This window comes from Gopherus evgoodei, chromosome 8 (genome assembly GCF_007399415.2).
Source record: "Gopherus evgoodei ecotype Sinaloan lineage chromosome 8, rGopEvg1_v1.p, whole genome shotgun sequence".
NCBI classification, from domain to species: Eukaryota; Metazoa; Chordata; order Testudines; family Testudinidae; genus Gopherus; species Gopherus evgoodei.
In genome coordinates, this window is record NC_044329.1 from 18256336 (window position 1) to 18276169 (window position 19834).

Here is a 19834-nt window from a genome sequence, read left to right on the forward strand (position 1 = left end):
TATGAATCCCAGAAGCACCTTAACGATTAAAAATTAATGATCGAAGCCCAAGTATCTTCTGAATATTTCACGGTAGCATTTCAATGAGTGTCAAACATCAAACCTTAGATCAGGGAATGTCTTTCTTTCAACCTCCCACCCCAGCTCACCTCACCCCACCCCACCCTACTTTTGAGAAAGCACCTTACAAATCCATCCTTTTAATTTTAGGGCTCTTAAGAAACTAAGCTAAGCCTCCCAGAGTTTTCTAGTTCTATCTCTTCCTAATCAGCCCCAATGATTTTTTTCCCAATCAAATGTCCTTTAATAATGAATGTCCTTATGCCATTACACTATATTGTGGGTTTTGAAAATTTAAAATAAGGGTGATGCAATATTAATTGGCTATCGTAGTATAAAAAGGACAGAAAGCAATGTAGGCTGCCTCCTTTCACTACTGTCCACTAGGATTTCAGCAGATACTCTAAGGGTATGGCTGGGTTTGTTAAAGTCCAGGTAAGATATATTTTTAATATTTTTCTCAAGCCTTAAAATCTTATTAACGTCACCCATTACATTTATTTGTGGGTTTGTTTGTTTTATAGCCAAGATATCAAGATCAACAAACACAAAAAGATGTAGTTGGTGGTGGTTGTTTTTTTTTAAAGTTATTTTTGAAGTTTCAGATAGAGAACTTATTTTCTAAATGTGGGGTTAAAATATGCGCTGTAATAAATTAGCCAAAGGAGTTGTCCTGGAACCAATTTAGACGCGATTTCTATGCCAGATCAAATATTTTTGGTCCAATAAATATCTGACGAATACGCCAACCAGATGCTAGAAAAACGAAAACACCAATTCAATTTAAAAGGTGATTGTGGAATGCACCAGCTTCTTATTTTCCTTTTCCCGGCTTGTATGATTTTTACCCCTCCCGATACAACTCTGAACTAAGAACATTTCCTAAACTCTCATCGGAGAAACTAAGTTTAAAAGCTGTTTCTTTCCTTCTGGCTTTAGCAGCAAGGCGTTCTGGATTTCAGAACTGGACAGATCGTTGCGGCAGCTAAATGCTTTTGTTTGACGTAGGGAACTTTCTCCAAGTTTTTCCCCGGATCCCACTTGCAGAAGAGATGCCTTCTTAAAAACCAAACCAAACCCCTCTTTTAGCACCGCATCTTTTATTTATAAAAATGTCTGTTGGGTTTTATTATTTTATCAGCTGCCTGGTTTGGAAAGTGTTGCCAATGGCTCCCTCCCTGCTCTTAGTCACAAACTGACTGAGGCAAGATTTAATCCTTTCGGAGCAAACGTACCAAGGTTGCCCTGAAGGACTTGGGGGCAGAGAAGGCTACATCTTCGGAGGTCTCTTAGCAGAGGAACGGTAGCAAACCGTCCGCTTGTCTCTAACAGCAGAACGAGCAGAGTGTAGATTTGCAGGGAGCTTGCTTTTGGTTGCAATCTCTCTCAATTCGGGCTAGCATATTTGGGCAAGAAAGTCACTTTGCTCTGTTCCCAGTTTTGCAGGAGGAGAGGAGAGGCTGCTAGTTAAAAGTTAAAATATAGCACTTTGAAGAGCCCGGACCCCTTTTGTTTGTCAGCAGTGGCCAAAGGAAAGAGGTGTGTAAGCTGAGAGGGAGTCTAATCTCTTTGGGTAGGATACATGGGTGTGATCTCTGTGCGTGTGTGTTTACGGTGGTTTATTGACACACAGCTGAAGTTTGGGTGTCTAGATTTGGTTGGTTCTCAGATCTGGTAAATGTGCCGCTTTCCCTTTGGAGCGAAATTCAGAGCGCCAGACTTGGCTGGGGATAGCTGGACGCTAGCGAGCTTTAGGGAGAGCCCAGCCCAGGTACTGCCAGGGGCAGGGCCTTTGCCCCACTCTCAGGTCACGTCGCCCGCGCTCCCCACCCAGGCGCCCCCTTGCTCATTAACAACTCGGAATTCGGTTAAACTTTCTTTCCCCGGAGTTGAGCCCTGGAGCCCGAGCTCCTGCGGCCCAACGGCCTCGCTGCAAAGGAAGGCGAGAAAATGCGCTAGTCGGGCCGGAGCCGCAGCCAGGCAAAGGTGCTGGCGCTTCAGCTTCTCCTCCCCGCTTAACGGCACAGGAAGCCCAGAAGGGGGCTGCCCCCTCCGCTGAGGCAAACAGAGGAGAGGCCGGCAGCCTCCCACTGGCCCGCGCTGGAGTCAGAGGCAACCGCCGCCTTTTTAGCTGCTTTGCAAATATTTCCGTTTGATGCGTAACCAGCCGCTGAGAAGGCGCCCGGGGGGCTGCGCAGGAGCTTTGCAGCGCTGGCGGGGCAGGGCAGGACGTGGAGGGATCTTTCACCCCCACCGCCAAAGGAACGAGCGCCGACGTTTTGGGGCCTGTCGGGAGGGAGGGGGTGTTTGCAAATACCCTGACGTTTGCTTATAACAGTGTGCGCCCGATGCCCAAGCCTGCGCCATCGCCTGCAGGGCGCTCGCGCTGCCCCCGCGCGCCGGGCGGACTGGAGAGCGGGAACCGGCCGGACCCGCGCCCGCCTGCCTGAGGCGAATAGAAAACGTCTGCGTAGGGTTTTACAGGCTGGGAAGAAGCGGGTCCGTGCGAACAAGAGACAGGGGAGCAGTTCGGGCCGCTCCTGCTCCCCCTGGAATCGACACGAAACTCGCGTGGACCTGGACTTCGGTGGGAGCTGAGTAAAGCCCCTTGTTTCCTCGGGGGAAGAAGAGTAAGCAGCTGAGCTGGGTTCCCAGGCTGCGGAGCTGTTCATAAAAGGGGCATGGAGCAGGCCACGGTCCCCTCCTCTTTCACACCCGCGCGCATATTCCGCGCTCATTTCCCGCCGCCTGGGGGAGACCCGCACCCTGTAATTAACCCCCCTGGATACGAGTCGTGGCGAACTGGCCCTGGGAAGGGGTCTGGTTACAGGCTTGAGCGACTAGCCCCCACATCCCCAGTGTGCCTCTCACCCGCGCCCTAAAACAAAGGGGCTGCTCCGTGTAGCCCGGTGGTGCTTGAGTGTCACCTCCTTGGCAGAGCTACTCCGTGTCCACCCCTCGTAAATCACGGCTTCGCTCACTTGTATATGCACTCGATTGCTACCAAACCCAAACTAATTGCATGCGTTCCTCTAGGCCATTCCGCGCTGCAGTGGTGCTTGGGAGCTGATCAATTAGTCATTAGGCTCCTCCATTAGCTGAGCTTTAAGCTCGCTAATATAAATGTCGTGTGCCGATTTCCTCGTAATTGCATGAATAAAAAAATACAGTTATTAGCACGAAGGACAGAAAATGACGTGAAGCCAGGGTTGTTACAGGCAATATGAAAGCGGTACACTCTGTCCTCTTAGAGCTGAGAGACTTGGAAAAGTTCATGCTATCTGTTTAGAAGATGATAGCACCTGTAGCTTTCTCTTACCCAAAAGAAAATATCGGTGTATGTGTGAGCATCAGACTCTGAAGCTGCTAGGTTAGTCAGACCTACCTTACCAATTAGTCAATGTATTTGATCCCAATAGAAATGTATCATCTGAAAGTTACCAGTGCAGGTGTGATTTCTTAGCCTCATTGAAGTCAATGGCAAAACTCAGTAGATCCAGGATTTTTCCCCTAATGCAAAATTGTGACATCCCTGGTTCTTAAGTTCCTTTTGAAAACCATCCTAAATCCCCCTTTAGTTCTAAACTGGACACAGAACATTTTCAACAATGCTTTTTGTCAAAATATCCTATTAATTGATGTTGAAACATTGTGGGAACACTTCAAAGTTTTTGATGGGAAGGTTTGTGAAGTCCAGGATGAACTCTCTGGTCATGGAAAGAGAGAGAAAGAGACTTAAATAAAAAACCTGATATTTTCCATCAGAAAAATCGATGTTTCTGCCACAATTCCATTTCATGAAAATGGTCAAAAGGTTTGGTCTTCATTCCAGTGAGGGACAAAGACAAATTCTGAAATATCAAAAGTTGTCTGAAAATGGAAATGTTCTCCAGGCAGCTCTTGTTCTAGAGTGAGCCTTGCTAAAGCCCAGTTACCAGATGAAGAATATTTTGTGATTAATGAGCCCATTCACCTAAGGAAAGGAATTTTTTACATGAGAGAGTAAAATATTTTTATTTTCATCCTCATTATGGTAAAGGGTGGAAAAACAGTCTGGGTTTGCATACTTGGTTTTTCTCCTGGAACGTGCGTTTTTGTTGCAATTTTGTATTAGTCCCTTAGAGCTCTGATTACAAATAGACTACAATATATGGGCCTTATGGTGATCTCATTGAATCCAGTGGCAAAATGCCCTTTGATGTCAGTGGGAATAGGATCAGGGCCTGTGTTTGTTGCTTAGGAAAGAGGGAGAAAAGGTGAATAGTTTTATCTTGATGTAAACAAAATGTAGCACCACAAGAATATAAAACTGCCACAAAACAATATCGTAGGGTGGCTTTTGCATTGATGGATGCAAGACACTAATAGCACTAGTTAGAGTGAGGTGTACTGGGCTTGATTCTGATTCTCCCCACACACACACACACACACATACCGTCAAGTAACTCCACTGAAGCCAGTAGTGTTACAGATGTGTAAACCAGCTGTAGCTGAAAGGAAACTCAGGCCAATGTGCAAAGGTTCTTTGTATAGTTCTTCCACATTGCTCTGTTAATGCACTTTGAATGTGACCCACAGCACTTTTTCTATTGCTCTATTGGGGTCATTTTCAGACATGGTATAAGCAAATACAGCTCTTTTAAAGTTAAATCTGTATCTGCTTATGCCAGGTCTAAATTTGGCCCATGGGCTTCTGAGAATAGACAGTTAGTCATCATTATTTTATTATTAATTGTGTTGAATTGTGCCAGGTCATATGATGGTTTTGTGATGTGGACGTATTGAGCCAAATTCCTCCCTGGTATAACTCCGCTGCTTTCATTGCAATGCATCACATGTGAATCATCGTATCCATTATGTCCGGTTGCAAATTATTTAAGGTCCTGTTTGTTCAAAAACATTTAAATACTTAACTATATAATAATAATGATCCAGGCTTGGCACTCCAACAAAATTGGAGTCAAATCAGTGGAGCAGTGTGATTTTTTTTCCACCTGTAGTGAGAAATTGCTTACATGACCCTGTAGATTGCAGGTGTTGGATTTAAAGATCTGTTTTTATGATATTAGGAATATAATTCAAATGGCACCACAGGGATTAATATATAATTTCATGGGATTCTTTTATTTTTTGGACTCTCTAGTACTGGAGAAGGGATCTAGGCTGATAGTCCTGGGAACTGCAGTCCTGTTTTTGCAGAACAAATGTAAGACTGGTAGAAACTTCCCCATCATTGTCTCCCTTAATCTGAACCTTGATGGGCTACCTCTAAGGGTGAAGGCAGTTCAGTGCCTCTTTTTGAAGGAGTGTCAGTTGTGTCTGTGGTGCATGTGTGTGATATGAACACTAATGCTAGGAACTAGACTGAGCCCTCAGATTTATTTCACATAGAATGCCAAACAATTATCTGATGATTATTCCTGTCAGCCACTACTGATTTAGGTTGGATTCAGACTAGTAAACTAAAGGTGAAAGGGTTACTACCAAGCCTATAAACTATCCTATTCCCTAATAAATCATTAGTTATAAAGGTGTGGTCCTACTTTCATTCAAGTATAATGGCAGGATCAGGCCTAGTTGTGTAATCTAAACAGGATTTATGTAAGATTTAGGACCTGTGCCCATTTTTCATTTTATGTTTTTTCTTAAAAATGAGGCACATTAGAAACCCTTTGCTTTTTTATCATCAAATCTGTCTATGGGAGTGTGGAGAGCAGGATTACTTGGAGCACAGCTTGGTACACCAAATGCAGAGAGTTGACTAATTTTTTTTATTTCATACCTGCTATGTTGTGCCCTCCCTATGCACCCACTCCAGTCCCACACATGTCAGCACAAGACATTAAAAAGGGAATCTAGATAAAACTTCAGTTTTACTCTATCTGTGAACTTGCTTAACATTCTCCATGAACAGGCTTACCTGTGAGATAAAAGTCTCAGTGGTGGACAATCACTTCTCCAGATGGTGAGATGATGGTCTGTCTCAGAACCTTACAATATTCACTTTAATTGTTCTTTAAACATGGTTGAATGGATGAGCAGCTGGGTTGCTGTTTGTTCTCTGCACCAAAGATGTGAAATATACAAGACACATCTGTTTGAGACATTGCAAAGCTCCAAATCCCTTCAGTAAATCCAGAGGAGAAGTAAGTTTTATACTGAACTGCTCTTCTAGCTGTTGGTGCTGATTATTTGATATCATTTGTGAATTGATTTAGGGCATATTTAAAGGGAGGGACCAATAGCATTTGCTAGTGCAGGCACAATGCTGGCAGGTGTCATGGGAATATTTCCTTCAGTGCTCTGACTAATATGTTGCAGTTCTGTCCTACAACACCCCATTTCCCACTTCTGGAATGGGAAACATATTTTTGTTGTCTGCCTCAATCCTGAACTGTCACTCTCCTAATATTCCAGGTACACCTGTGGCAATTAACTGCAGTCTTTCTCGCCATCAACACAAGCTAGTTCAGTTCTGAGCTTCCTGTGAATTGTGTATAATACTGTATCCTTGTAACCTGCAATGTGTTTAAGGGAAGTTTGGCATGAGACCAACCTAATTTCTTTCCATCTGTGTGACTGAATCAGGATTGAATCCAGAGGTGAAATGTTCCCACTGAAGTCAATGGCAAAACTCCCAATAATTTCAATGGGGCCAAGATTTCACCCCAGGTCTCTAGAGCCAAAAGACCAGACCCAGATCTGTTCTCAGTAGTTTGAACTATCAATGAGCTGTCATTATTTGTGCTATTTTATATATTTTTTTCCTATTTAAATTTGTGTTTTCCTACAGAGAAAGAACTTTCAAGAACCAGCAAAGAAAATATGTCAAAACTCCAAATTCTAAAGGGCTAGCCCATCTGAGCAGAGCAACAAGATTACAATCAAGAATGATGCAGAGAAGGTAATTGGCAAACTACAACTAAAGTGAATAAAATGTTACCCTCTGATGCTGCAAAGTCTTAGTCTTAGCAAGTGAATAGTTCCATGGGTTGCAGTGCAAAAAGTTATTCATGTGCAGAAGTCCTTGCAGTATCAGGGCCTTAGGTTTGTTCATTAATGTTTCACAGGGCTGAACTGAGCCTGTGAGTCAAACTACTCTTGTCCCTTGTGGCTTCCATGTTTCTGGGGTTAAGAGGTTGTTGTTCCTAGGTGGTTTTTAAAAAAAATAAATGTAACCTCCTATAGTCCTGCTTTAAGATCAAGTATTACATTAAATAGACTTGGACTTGCAGTAGGAGATGATTATATTTCTTTAAACCTTGGGGACCAAATGAGAATTAGGTAGAGATTATGTGACACTGAATTTTTCACACGCTGTAGCCATGTAATGAAAGCCAAGACCACACTGGGACTCCATGATGCAACTGTCAAAAGTCGCTTATGAAGAGGAGCCAAGGGCAACTTTCAGACTTGAGAACCTCTGCAACAAGTCTGCTGATCTGCTACACTTTAGTATTGGTAATGTGATGTTGTTACACCATGGCAGTGAAATTATATTATCTTCTGCATCATGAGGAGATAATGCGTGTATGACAATGTACTCTACCACGAGTTACTACAGCAATATAGCAAAAAGGCATTCACACCTTCCTAGAGCCTGATCTTTTTAATTTAAGTCTAGTCTACACTGGGATTTTTAATTTAAATCTAGTCTACACTGGGCTTCTAGCACCCTCCTCCTTTCTCCTGTCCCCACTATGGCTCTCTGGGCCAAATTCACCTCTTGTGTAATTCCACTGAAATTCCAGGGGGGAGAGTCCATGGCAAAGCTTCCATTGACTTCAGTGGAACCAGGAATTTCACCCAGTGTTTTAAACAGGGTACCATGTTGTATGAGATCTACATTGTGACTAGCATATTGGGTTTCTCTTGCTCTCAACATTAGCTGGGTGAATTTTTATGGCAGGAAGAGAGTCTGTAGTTGATGATGTCTTCCAGGACACTGTCTCAGATGTCATCTGAGTTCAAGCTGTGGCAGCAAATGCAGAGGTCTGATATTCTTTGCCTATGCTGAGGAAACCCACTTTGACATCACTTGGAGCTAGGCATTTATAAGGAATGAGGAAGTGACCCTCTAGTTCCTTGTAAGGCAGTATAGTTTTACACCACCCAGAAGTGTGTTGGGCTTTTTATAGAGCAAATAAAATATCCTGAGGGACCTTATCCAGCTTAGTACTTAGGGTACTGAGACCTAGCAGTTAAAAATGCTCTAGAAGCACGAATTATTATTATGAGACAAGACAACAAGGTGAGAGTAACTAAGAAGTGACTTTTCTAAAGGAAGTAAAATTCAGTGAGAGCAAAACTTCCTGAAATGAAATTGCCAATAATAATAATAATCATTAATAGTGTATTCATCAAAATCTTCCAAAAACACACAAAAATACAATATTTTGGGAAAGTTTCCCATAAGGTATAAGCTGCTCCTTAAGCGATAGATCTTTTAAGGTTATGAATAGCTCAGATGAGATGTAATGGGCCCTTAACTCCCATCAGTCTCAAGGAATCCTGAAGCGCTCAGTACTTTGTAATATTGCGCTCCAGTGTGTTTGGTCTTTCATACCCTGGAGGGGTCGGGCTGGGTCAAGTATTACCCATGTTCAGTGGTTCTGTGGAATCATCCTGCAATAATCGATTCCTTTAAAAGAAAACCCTACCCCCATTTCTGGCTGTGATCATTATGGGAAAAGGAGTTCCCATTTAATGATTGTGGTGGGCGAGGGAGTGGGGAAGGAGCAGTCCAACCTGGGCTGGGAGGGGGAAAGCTCAATAAAGTGCATGCATATGAGGCACTGAAAGAGATTCGGCAAGACAGGTCCCTTTACATGGTTTCTGAACCACTAACAATTTATTTTTTTTTCCATTCTGTGCTTGTTCCCTAATATCCTGCTCTCCGTCTCCCGGGGACTGCACACAGGAGATGAAAGCAAAGAAAACCAAACAAGCCATCGGCGGCGCTCACTCAATTGATTTTTACACAAAATTTGCCTTCATGCACGAAGGATGGAAAAATGATCTCATTAATAATGAATAACAAAAACAAATGCAGGGAGGAAATCAATAGAAGTACATTTGATATCATAGGGAGATGAGAAGGGGGTGAAAAAAAACCCTACAAGACCAAACCTAGCAACACAGAGATGCATAATGCAGGGGCTGTGTGCTTGGGAGGATGGCTGCCTCTCTGTGTTACACCTGTCAGGGATATACCCGAGGGAAGCTGGTGTACAGCAGAAAGTGCTGAACACCTCCCCAGCCTGCGTAACATTTATACTTTATGCAGGCAGTTCTGCAGACCCAATGAGAGATGGAGTAATGGTTTGAAAAGCAAAAATAGCCTGAATCTGCCTCTGAAACACTAACTGAACTCTTCTGATGGTTGAAAACATCCAGTTAACTTTCTTTTGTTTTCATTTTCCCTGAGTGCCTTTGTGCTTCCTGGTTTCATCCCTGACTGAAAGTGAACACATATACGAAAGGATAAGCCTTGTATGCACGCACAAGGCATACCCCTTTAACCATACCTGTACAGTTAAAGGGGTAAAACCCCCTTAGGATGGATGCAGTTAAACCAATATAAATATACTTATGCTGGTATAACTTATTCCTGTATAGGAAGAGGAATAAGCTATACTGGAATAAGGCACCTCTGTATTGGTATAACTACATCCTCAGTAGGGGTTGTGTATTTCAGTTAAAAAAATCACACCTCTAACCATAATAGTTACATTGATATGAAAACTGTCTTTAGGCCAGTGCATATTCTGTTTCTGGCCCAGCTGAAAATATCATGACTGGGCTGATTTTCATGAAGTTTCTAGCCTGAATTCCAGGTTTGGATGAACAGTGACATTAGTGAAGCCAGGATATGGCCCAGGAGAAGCTCTAGAGTGTTACCAAGCTTAGCTGAGCTACTCCACCTACAGCTCATTTGACGCTGTCAGGGAGGATGTTTTGGAATCTGTAGATTCAGCAACTGTCTGAGGGAACTGACCAGCCCTGGGATGTGGTGGTGACTATGTATGTTGTCAGGCTTGGCAAAACCCATCGGACAAAACTATACTCTAATTAATTAAAGGTTTCAGTTAATAAATTAATGCATATATTAAAGCTGATTCAAGTTTCTTTTGCCATGGAACATTTCTATTTTTAATTTAAAAAAAAATCTGGAATCTTTAAACGGGTTTTGCCCCAAAATATTCAGTTTTCAGTAGATTTTGATGAAAAAAAATGTTTTCTGATGAAAAATATTTTGTTTCCATTTGTAGGAAATTAGATATTTTCCTTGAAATTTTTTGTTTAGTTGAAATTCTAATTTTCTGTCAATGAAAATTTTCTGTTGAAACTTTTATGTCAGCCCTAGAATACATTATTTTTGACCTGTAAATGTGAAAGCAAGAATCATTATTCCCATGTAAAGGACAGAGAAACTGAGGTGCAAATAGGTAAATGGTTTCCCAACATCACACAGCCAGTTAATGACAGAGCTGGGATTAGTAGATCACAGGTACCAATTTAGTGGTGCCAAACTACTAATCCAATATTCAATCAACTAGACTTACCATTGGTCTCAGTGAATGGGATCATAATACACACAGCAGTTGGCCCAAACAGCTCAGCTTCAGATTAAAATAATGGTTTTAAGACCAAGCATAGAAATAAAACGGTTCAGCTATTGGGCTTAAAATACAAAGGCACTAAGTTCCTAGGGTTAACAGAAAATTACCAGTCTTTTCCTTAGCTTTATGCCAACCTGAGTATGGGTTAGGAGTAGTAAATTATGCGTATAGCAAAGGTTTGGGACCATTAATGGTCCTAGTTCTAATCAGGGCTGTGATGTTTACTCAATGTGTATCCTTAGAGGAATCGCTGGGTATAAATTACATACTTGAAAATTAGATGATGAATCTGAGCTGACTTTTCTGGAGTAAAGTAATAAAACTCCCATCCCAACCCCTTCATACTGAAACGGTTTTCATTGGACTGGTCTGGCTGAATAAGGGGATCTGACTCTGGCAGTATGGTGCTGTGGTGACCTGAATGTAGAATGAGGGGTATGGCATCACCTGATATTTAGGATAGTCCCATAGTACCACTCATCTCCATTCTTTTTTGCATACTGCATAGATCCATTGTTTCATCTTGTTTTGAAAATATTCTCTTTTCCCTTTCCTCCAGCCTTTGCTCTCACTTGCAAAAATGTACATTTCAAACTACTGTAACTGAAAAACTTAATGGGCCAAATTTTCAAACCAGGGTCCCAAAATACCAGGCAAAGCACATCCATTGCCCTTGCAAATCCTGTATGTAATTAGTAAACCACCACATATTCATACAGATAGGGGGTGTAACTTGGCCTTACTCAGTCTGAATTACAGGTCAGCATTTTGTGAGTGCACTGGAGGTACAGGTGCAGAAAGTCCAGATCCAGTGAAGTTCAAGTGCACAGCAGGAGGAGCAAGATTTTGGGAGCCTACACAAGAGACCAGAGCTTAGATCAGCATGCACTCCTGCACATGACTGTGCAACATGAGAGTATGCAAAGGGCAAGAGAGGGGCAGAGCCTGTGAATCCCGCAGCTACTTCCTCGGCTGCTACAGTGATGAGGGCCATACAAGTATGCAGTCAGATACTTTTCCCATGGAGCAGGAGCACAAAGACTGGAGGCTACTCCAGCCTGGGATGAGATTAGCAACATAGACTGGATCCATTGCAGCTCCACAGCCCTCAGAAGAGGATTTCTGCCTCCCTGTGCTGAAGGAAGTCACCAGTGCCCAGGACAGCTACTCAGGCAGGACTTGGGTAGAGAATTTACGCCTCAATGGACATCTCTCAAATATTAACAACTATTATCCCTCTTTTCTAGGGCAACCACCATAGTGCGATGATCTGCTAAGCCTGAAAATGAAGATTTATGCCGGAAAGCCTGGCAGGACCCTAAAATGCAGCATTGCAAGTTGTGGGAATGTAATAATGTAAGCTCATTCCTAATAAAACCAACTTAACAGTTAGCTGCACAAGGGAAAATGGGACTTTCTTTTCATGCCACCTGTTGTTTCAGCTTAATCAGTCTGGGGATACTGAGTACATTTTGCCATAGGCTTCATTTGGTTATTCAGAGCAAACAGCACAGAGATACAATGAGAGCCATACAGAAATGCACTGAGTCAAAAAGGAAATATTCTACCACACTGGTACAAAGTGAAAGGAATTTATTTCAGTCACGCACTTTCACTAGCCATTTCCAGCTAACTACATTGGAAAGCAAGGAAGTGGATTTCTCCTTTCACGGCAATAGCTGGGGCTTATGGGTTACTTCACCTGCACAGTGTTAGGTACAAATTTATTCCTTCAGCAAAGCAAAGATTTGGGTTTTGTTCTGAAAAGCAAATTTAGAACTATATATTGTGTGAGAGCACTTACAAAATTATATTCTATTTTATAGGGGGGAAAAAGCAATATGCCAACGGAAATGAAAAGATTTTAAATGAATGAAGCATTTTAAAGCAGCAATAATGCTACATAATCTAGACTGACCATTAAAAAATGTTATTGACATAGGCTAAAATAGTCCAACCTGGGTGACTAAAGTGAATCCTTCTAAGTCTATAGTTACACTTTAAAATAGAAGTGGCCTGATTTTCAAAGGTTCTGAGTACCAGTCGATCCCTATTGACTTGAACTGGATGTGCAGGTGCTCAGCAGTGCTCATAATCAGACCACTTATATTTAGTGCATATGGATTTAGGAGGCCAGCTTTTAGTCCCAGGCTGGAAAATGTTAGCTTCGGTGCATTGTCAAAGTTTACAACAAACAAATACTTTGAATTCTCTCTTGTCTAAATACAGTATTTACCTCCTTTCCCTGCCACATGTTGTGAGGGTTAATTCATTAAAGTTTGTAGAGTGTTTCCAGGAGGCAAAAGTAAGACTAACAATGATGCCAATAATTAACAAACCATAGCGCTTATAGAGTTCTTTGCGGATTCAAAATATTGGACCAGCATTAATGAATGTGTCCCTACAACACCACTGGGAAGTAGGAAAATGCTAATGCCCCTTCATACAGATGGGGAAACTGACACACAGGGTTGATGTGACTGGTCCAAGGCTGCACAGTGATAGAATCAGGATTAGAACACCAGACTTCTAAGGGCTCGAACTCCAGCTCTGGAACCCCTTCTTTAGACTATCCATGCTGCCTTAAATATGTGCCTTCTAAGGGCTTGTCTATGCAGGAAGATAGCCTGGAATAGCTATTCCACACTAGCGCCCCTTGTGGATATTCTCATTCTGCACTAAGAGTGGGCTAACTCAAGCCATATAAAGTGTGGATTAAAAGTGTCCACGTGGAGAATTATTGTGAAATAGCTATTGCACTCTTTCACAGCCTGGCTTATTTCACAATAGCTTCTCTATGTAGGCACGCTCTAAATGATAAATATTACTATTATTTTATTATCTTGAGGTGCCCATTGGAAAACTGAGAGCTGATCCAATAGCTCATGGATCCTTGTTCAGAAATGGTTGTTGTGTTCCAGGTGATAAAGAAGCAAATGGCCATGAAGCCTTCCAGTCTAAGCACCTGAGAGAAATCCAGAGCCAAGCATTTCCTCCAGGAAGTAAGCTAAAGGTTTTCATCTCTCTCACTGCCTGATTTGTAACCCAAACTCAGTGGTTGAGCATGATCCTTAATGCGGGTTATTATTTATAAATTATTGAGGAGTGCAATATCTCTCCATTTACTGACTGTTGTAACAAAAGAGCTAGGAGATAAACCAAGTCATCATCTACCAAAAGAACACAGCATTTGGACAGTGCAAAGGCACTAAATAATTCAGCATCTATTTAAAAGTATAGTGTTTTATAATTTCAACAGAACCGCCTTGGTCTGGCTTCACATAACTCAGATGGGGCTTTCTTGCAGGTGAACCCCTCTGTTCTGGAGAGAAAGGAGCAGGAAGTGGGTGGGAAGGCCAATCACGCTGTCAGCATTTACTAGGATTTTAAACTTGCACGAGTTCAGTGAACCAAATATACAAGGAGCAGTAAGAATGGTGGGTTTCCAGGAAGCCCTTTGATTTTTCTTCTTCATGTCTACAGCATGAGAGTTTTGTAAGTTTACATGTGTCTCCATTTACGTATGTGTACAACATGCCTTTGGGCACTAAAGATAATGAAAGGGTTGCCTGAGTAAGGAATACCGTACTGGGCAACAAGATTTGGGAGCCAGACTTGTGTCATTCTGGCAGGGATCTGAGAATCTCAGGTTGTGGGTGGAGAGAGCATAGAAACAGCTCATCAGTGTACTGTGTGTGTTATGGGTGCACCCAAAATGGCTGTTATTAGCTGGCTTAAGTTAGAGGAGTTCAAATGCTCTGGTAGCCCCTAAGTTCTGGGAACAGAAAAGGTGTTATGCAGCCACATTGAATCCTTTGCCAAGCACGGTATGCCAGATTTAAGAATTGGGCCCTGTATGCTTAGACAAGAGGGAAAAATAAAGGATTTAGAGCTATTTTAGTGTGAGGTTTAAATTGATATTGTATATAATATTACAGTGCTAAAGACATTTATCCATTTGATTTCACTGGTGATACTGGAGTCAGATGCTGTCCAGCTGTGATATGAGAGATGTCTGAGGCTACGTCTACGCTACAGCATAAAATCGAAATTAGCCCACGTCCAGACTAACCCGCGGCATCGGCGGGTTAAAATCGATTGCTCGGGGATCGATATATCGCATCTAGTCTGGACGCAATGTATCGATCCCCGAGCGCGCTTACATCGATTCCGGAACTCCATCAACCCGAACGGAGTTCCGGAATCGACACGGAGAGCCGCTGACATCGATGCCGCGCTGTCCAGATGGGTGAGTACCTCGATTTTAGAAATTCGACTTCAGCTACGTTATTCCCGTAGCTGAAGTTGCATATCTAAAATCGATTTTAATACTCTAGTCTGGACGTGGCCTTTCTAAAACCGGTTTTATAAAACCGATATTATAAAATCAATTTTATGCGTCTTACACTAGGGCACATTAATTCGGTGGTGTGCATCCATGGTCCTAGGCTACCATCGATTTCCGGAGCGGTGCACTCTGGGTAGCTACATTAAAGGAATGAGACCAATAACTTCGATTTCTGTCCACACTAACCCTAAATCGATATAGTAATATCGATTTTAGGGTTAATCCTCTCGTTGGGGAGGAGTACAGAAATCGATTTTAAGAGCCCTTAAAATCGATTTAAAGTGCCTTGTAGTGTGGACGGGTACAGAGTTAAATCGATTTAATGCTGTTTAAATCGATTTAACTGTGTAGTGTGGACCAGGCCTGAGAAGTAACAGTAAAGCTGTGGCAGTTTTTCTGGAGGAGGGGGAAAAGACTGACTTACTCTGTGGAAGAACCTGGGCTTAGTAAAGATATAGATTGAGTATTGAAGAGTACAGAGCTCAGCAGGTTGAGAAGTTCTGTTCAGATAGCTGCTGAAAAGTCTGATGCATACATGAAAAATAACTGTCCTGTTCTGAACATCTCAGGACAAATCAATCTCTGGTATAACTGTCTTGTTAATACAACTATCTTGTATTAATTTGACCGTGTGGCCCTGTGGGACGAAGTCAACTGGCATGGTTCAGCCATGGGTGTCTAATTGCAGTGTACACATAGTCTCAGGGTCAAATCTGCAGAGTCGGTCACAGTAGGAGCATCTGTAAAAATGCCCTCATATCTGTGGTGCTGGTAAAACTCTGCATTTGTCTGTGCAAATAAGCATTTGCACATACACAATGGATCTTTGCCTAAGTGCTTGTTTACATGCCTAACTGTCCATTTTGCATGCACAAAAGTGGTGCTTTGCAGCACAGCAAGAGCATACACATGTTATAACTGCACCTGTTGGTCTTGATTTGAAAGTCCATACATGCCTCCTGTACACTAACCCCGCTGCCAAGATGTGCACTGAGGGACTCTGGATTGACAGGAGGCAGGACAGTCCTGTGTCTTGGTGCGGTGCTAGAAGCTGATGGCCCAGCTTGAAACTATCTTTTGAGTCCCTCTCATAAAACCACTTCCTTACAGCTTCCCATCATTTTACTGCAGTTAGTTTTAGCCGCCCTCACCATTGCTTCTTGATGTCACTCCTGAAGAGCAGGGGGAGTAAATCATGCGGCTGAGGGAAGATGGGACAAAAAAGCTGGTACCAGCAGCACATGCTCAGGTCAGGTTTTCAATAAAACATCTGTTCCCTGGGAGTCACCTGAAGCTATGATCCACACGAGAACACAAAAGGCAAGTGAAAACTGATAAGACACTAATATATTTGGGCTTCCCTGCGTTACACATTCTAAAAGGAAAAGATAAGAAAGCGGATCATAGATGTTCCTGCCTTTCAAATGCACAGAGAGCAGAGCCACAAGTAGAAGCTGCAGTATTTATGGGAGACAGAAGAACATGCCTTTCATCTCTGGCGTTTGAAATTTTCTTTCAGAGTTACCTGTGGGACAATGATACACAGAGCTTGCCCACGTACACTGTATAATTCACACAACAGAAACTACATTAAAAGAATGTTGTGCTTAGAAATCAAACCCACTAGAACAAGCCAAGAAATGCTTTAGAGTGAAAGACCTAAGCAACTACTGGATGCACAGCGAAGGAACCTCCAAGTGAAAATCCCATTGTGCCTAGGCACTCATGATGGGATTCAGAATGACAATTCCTGACATACTTTTGGGATGTCACCTGGCTTATATCTCCCTTGAACCCAGTATAGATACCCTATTCTCTTTGCTCCATGTAAACAGCATCCTCCTTTGTACGTGATATAGGCTCAGGGCTTGATTTTCAAATGTACTTGTACAGTTACTGTGATTGCACACACAATTGGGTATTTGTAAACATAAATGCTCATTTACTTGTCACACTGGCCATTTGCATTCATAAATATCCAGTTTGCATGTATAATCTAAATAAACATGTGTGAAAATTAGGCACACGATTGTACATACGCAGGAACCTGATATTCATATGTGGTGTGAGGGAGTGAGACCCCCACTGAAATCAACGGAATTGCACCCATTTACGGTAAGTCTAAATTTGACACTCAAATGTTCTTTCTGCTAGGGACAAAATTTCAAACCTGGCACACCCACAAAAATGAACAGGCATCCACTGCCCTTCAATGTAATGGGTACACTGGAAAAATGTGCATTGCACCCTCCACACTGCAAAAAACTTCACTTGCATGGTTGTGCAAACTGAATTCTGCAGGTCCAAGCTGAGAATTTGCACAACTCTTTGCATATGTACATTGTTGCTGGAATAGATGCATGTGAATTTTTGCAGATGCTCATTTTCCACCCAAGTTCAAGAATTGGCTCTTAAGATTCTCTTATTCTGTGAAGCATCTTGCATTTCCTGTTTCATAATATATTTTTTCAGAAATGTTTGCTGTGCCCAGGAAAGGTATCCGATTGATGGACCTGGAGACTGATATTGTCTATCCACAGAAGAGGTGCAGCCTCAGCAGTAGCAGTGTTGGTTTCCCCTGCACTCTACCCCATGTGCCTTAACCCTGAATTATAGGTACTAACCCTAGGGACAAGAGAATAGTTCAGTGTCTGTGCCATATTCAGTATTTGGCCTCTTTGCTGAGATGACTAAGGCATTGTTATAACTACCATTTTATGGTGATGGATTTTTGTGAGATTGATGCCCATCCTAAGGGAACTATATAAGGATAACTAAACTCGTTTCATATAAACTTGGCTGAATTTGACCTGACAATCTGGATGAAAGACAGTGTCTCATCTCCAGTTCCCCTGGATAATGTCAGAGTATAATAATTTAAATAAACTGTCAAGAGTTGTCCTGCATTGGCTGAGGGACTGGAGAAACAGAATATGGGTAAAATCCTGGGTACACTGGATTCAGTGGAGTTTTGCCATTGACTTCAAAGGGGCCACGATTTCAGCCTACCAGGTCTTCTCCAGATGTAATTGCTGTGTTCTTTTGTTGAAGACTGCCATGTTAAATATTCCTTCAGTAGCTCTGAGAACAAGGACAAAAAAATGTACAAGGTCTGAAGCAGAAAATGATATTTAAAGTTTGATATCTCAGCTGTTTCAAAATAGGTTTGTTTTTTTCCCAAACGCCAAAAAGATTAGTCCATAAACATTACCGCATCATGGAATAAGTGCCTGCAATTTTTCCCCCCTCCAAAAATAAAATAAAAATCCAACACCCCTCTTTTTAAAGTAATACAGTAGGAACATATAAAAGCAACTGAAAAAAACCATAACATCTGTTGCTTGGTTGGTTTTTATCCTCTACATTATCTAGCCAGCTAGATGGTTATGGCTTAGCCGTAGGGAACTGGGGTTGGGATACAGAGTTATATAGCACTGGGGTAGGAGTTCAAGTCCAGTTTAGTTCAGTTGGGGCTGAAAGCTGTTATGATGTGAAGGCTGTTCAGTTGCCAGCATGACAAGAGTCTGCAGTCTGTCTGTCTCAAGGATTTCTATAGTTCCCACAAGCTTAGCTTCAGATCACAGGGGGGTCTCAGTCCAGTTTCTAGTCTGTCCTTCCCCTAAAGAAAAGGAAGCGTATATGGGGTACAGTGGAGGGGCAGAGAAGTCAAGGACCAAATGAGCTGTGGAAACTGTTCTGTTTCTGGTTAGGACTGAGGGCTGTTGATGGAAGAAGTTTGTACTGTTTTTTTTCCTGTGCTGTACCTGGTCTATGGTTAAATTATAGTACCTCTGTCACCAGGGCTCACAAGCTTTCGTGAGCAGTAGACTGGTGAACCATACAAAATGCAAACAAGCTGCACACATGCTTGAGGCCAGATTTAGCAGGAAACATTCTAGACTGAATTTTTACACCTGAGTCCTAAAGCCCTGAAAATAGAAGAGTCTATCTGGGATGTCAGCACAGTCCCTTTTGCAATGGACTGGTGGGTGCTGGGAATCCAGGCAGGCACTGGAATGGGTGGCTGTTCGTCAGGACTCTTTTCTTCTCACTGACCTGTCTCTTCCTGTTTGATCTCCACCCCCCCCTTTTTTCCCTTTTCCTATTTATTACCATGGCCCAGCCCTTCTTCTTACTCCTTCCCCCGCCTCTCCTTCATGAAGGAGGGGAAAAAACAACGTTAACACAAACACGAGAGATGTCCTCACTTGAATTCCCCCAATGTCAGGCATTTGTCATTGTTTGGCAAGCTTCAAAAGTGAGAGTGATGGCTGATGACGAGGCAACAACAAATGTGGTCCCTGGTGGTCTGGATGACTTGTTTCTCCTCTGTCACACTGAGAGGGGCTGGCAGTCAGCATCCAGAGACCAGCCCAAATGTAAGAGCTGTGCTAGGAGCTTTCTTCTGCTCTTTGTGTGTGCTTGCTTACTTGGACACATACTGAAATATCACAGGCAAAGGATGAAAATATATCAGGGTCAGCGCTGTAAGCTGTTAGGCCATTGCAGTCAGGCAAAGGGGCAGGGTGAGAAACAGCTCTGCTTCCATGTATCATGATTGTGTCTCCACCCCCCCACACACACCTAATGGGTGCCCGGGGGGACTGTCTTATTTAATTTTATTTGCTGTTCTTCTCTGGTTGAGTTTTCTTTCCTAGTTTTATCTACTGCTTAGAGACTAGGGTGATGGAGCCATTAGAAAGGTATAGACAGACAGATAAACAGTCAAGCCTCTCCTTCCCCTAGTACAAAGGGAGGCTGATACTATATGGGATACAAGGGAGGTGACGTCTAGAGTCTCTGC

The 19834-nt window shown here is 42.6% G+C and overlaps 1 long non-coding RNA gene across 1 annotated transcript; it reads left to right on the forward strand.

The window, feature by feature from the left end:
• The first annotated feature begins 438 nt into the window (after window positions 1-438).
• On the forward strand, window positions 439-12001 carry LOC115656227. The gene is made up of 3 exons (XR_004001603.1): window positions 439-495; window positions 6854-6964; window positions 11930-12001. It is a non-coding gene; the product is annotated as an uncharacterized LOC115656227 (long non-coding RNA).
• The last annotated feature ends 7833 nt before the right edge of the window (window positions 12002-19834 follow it).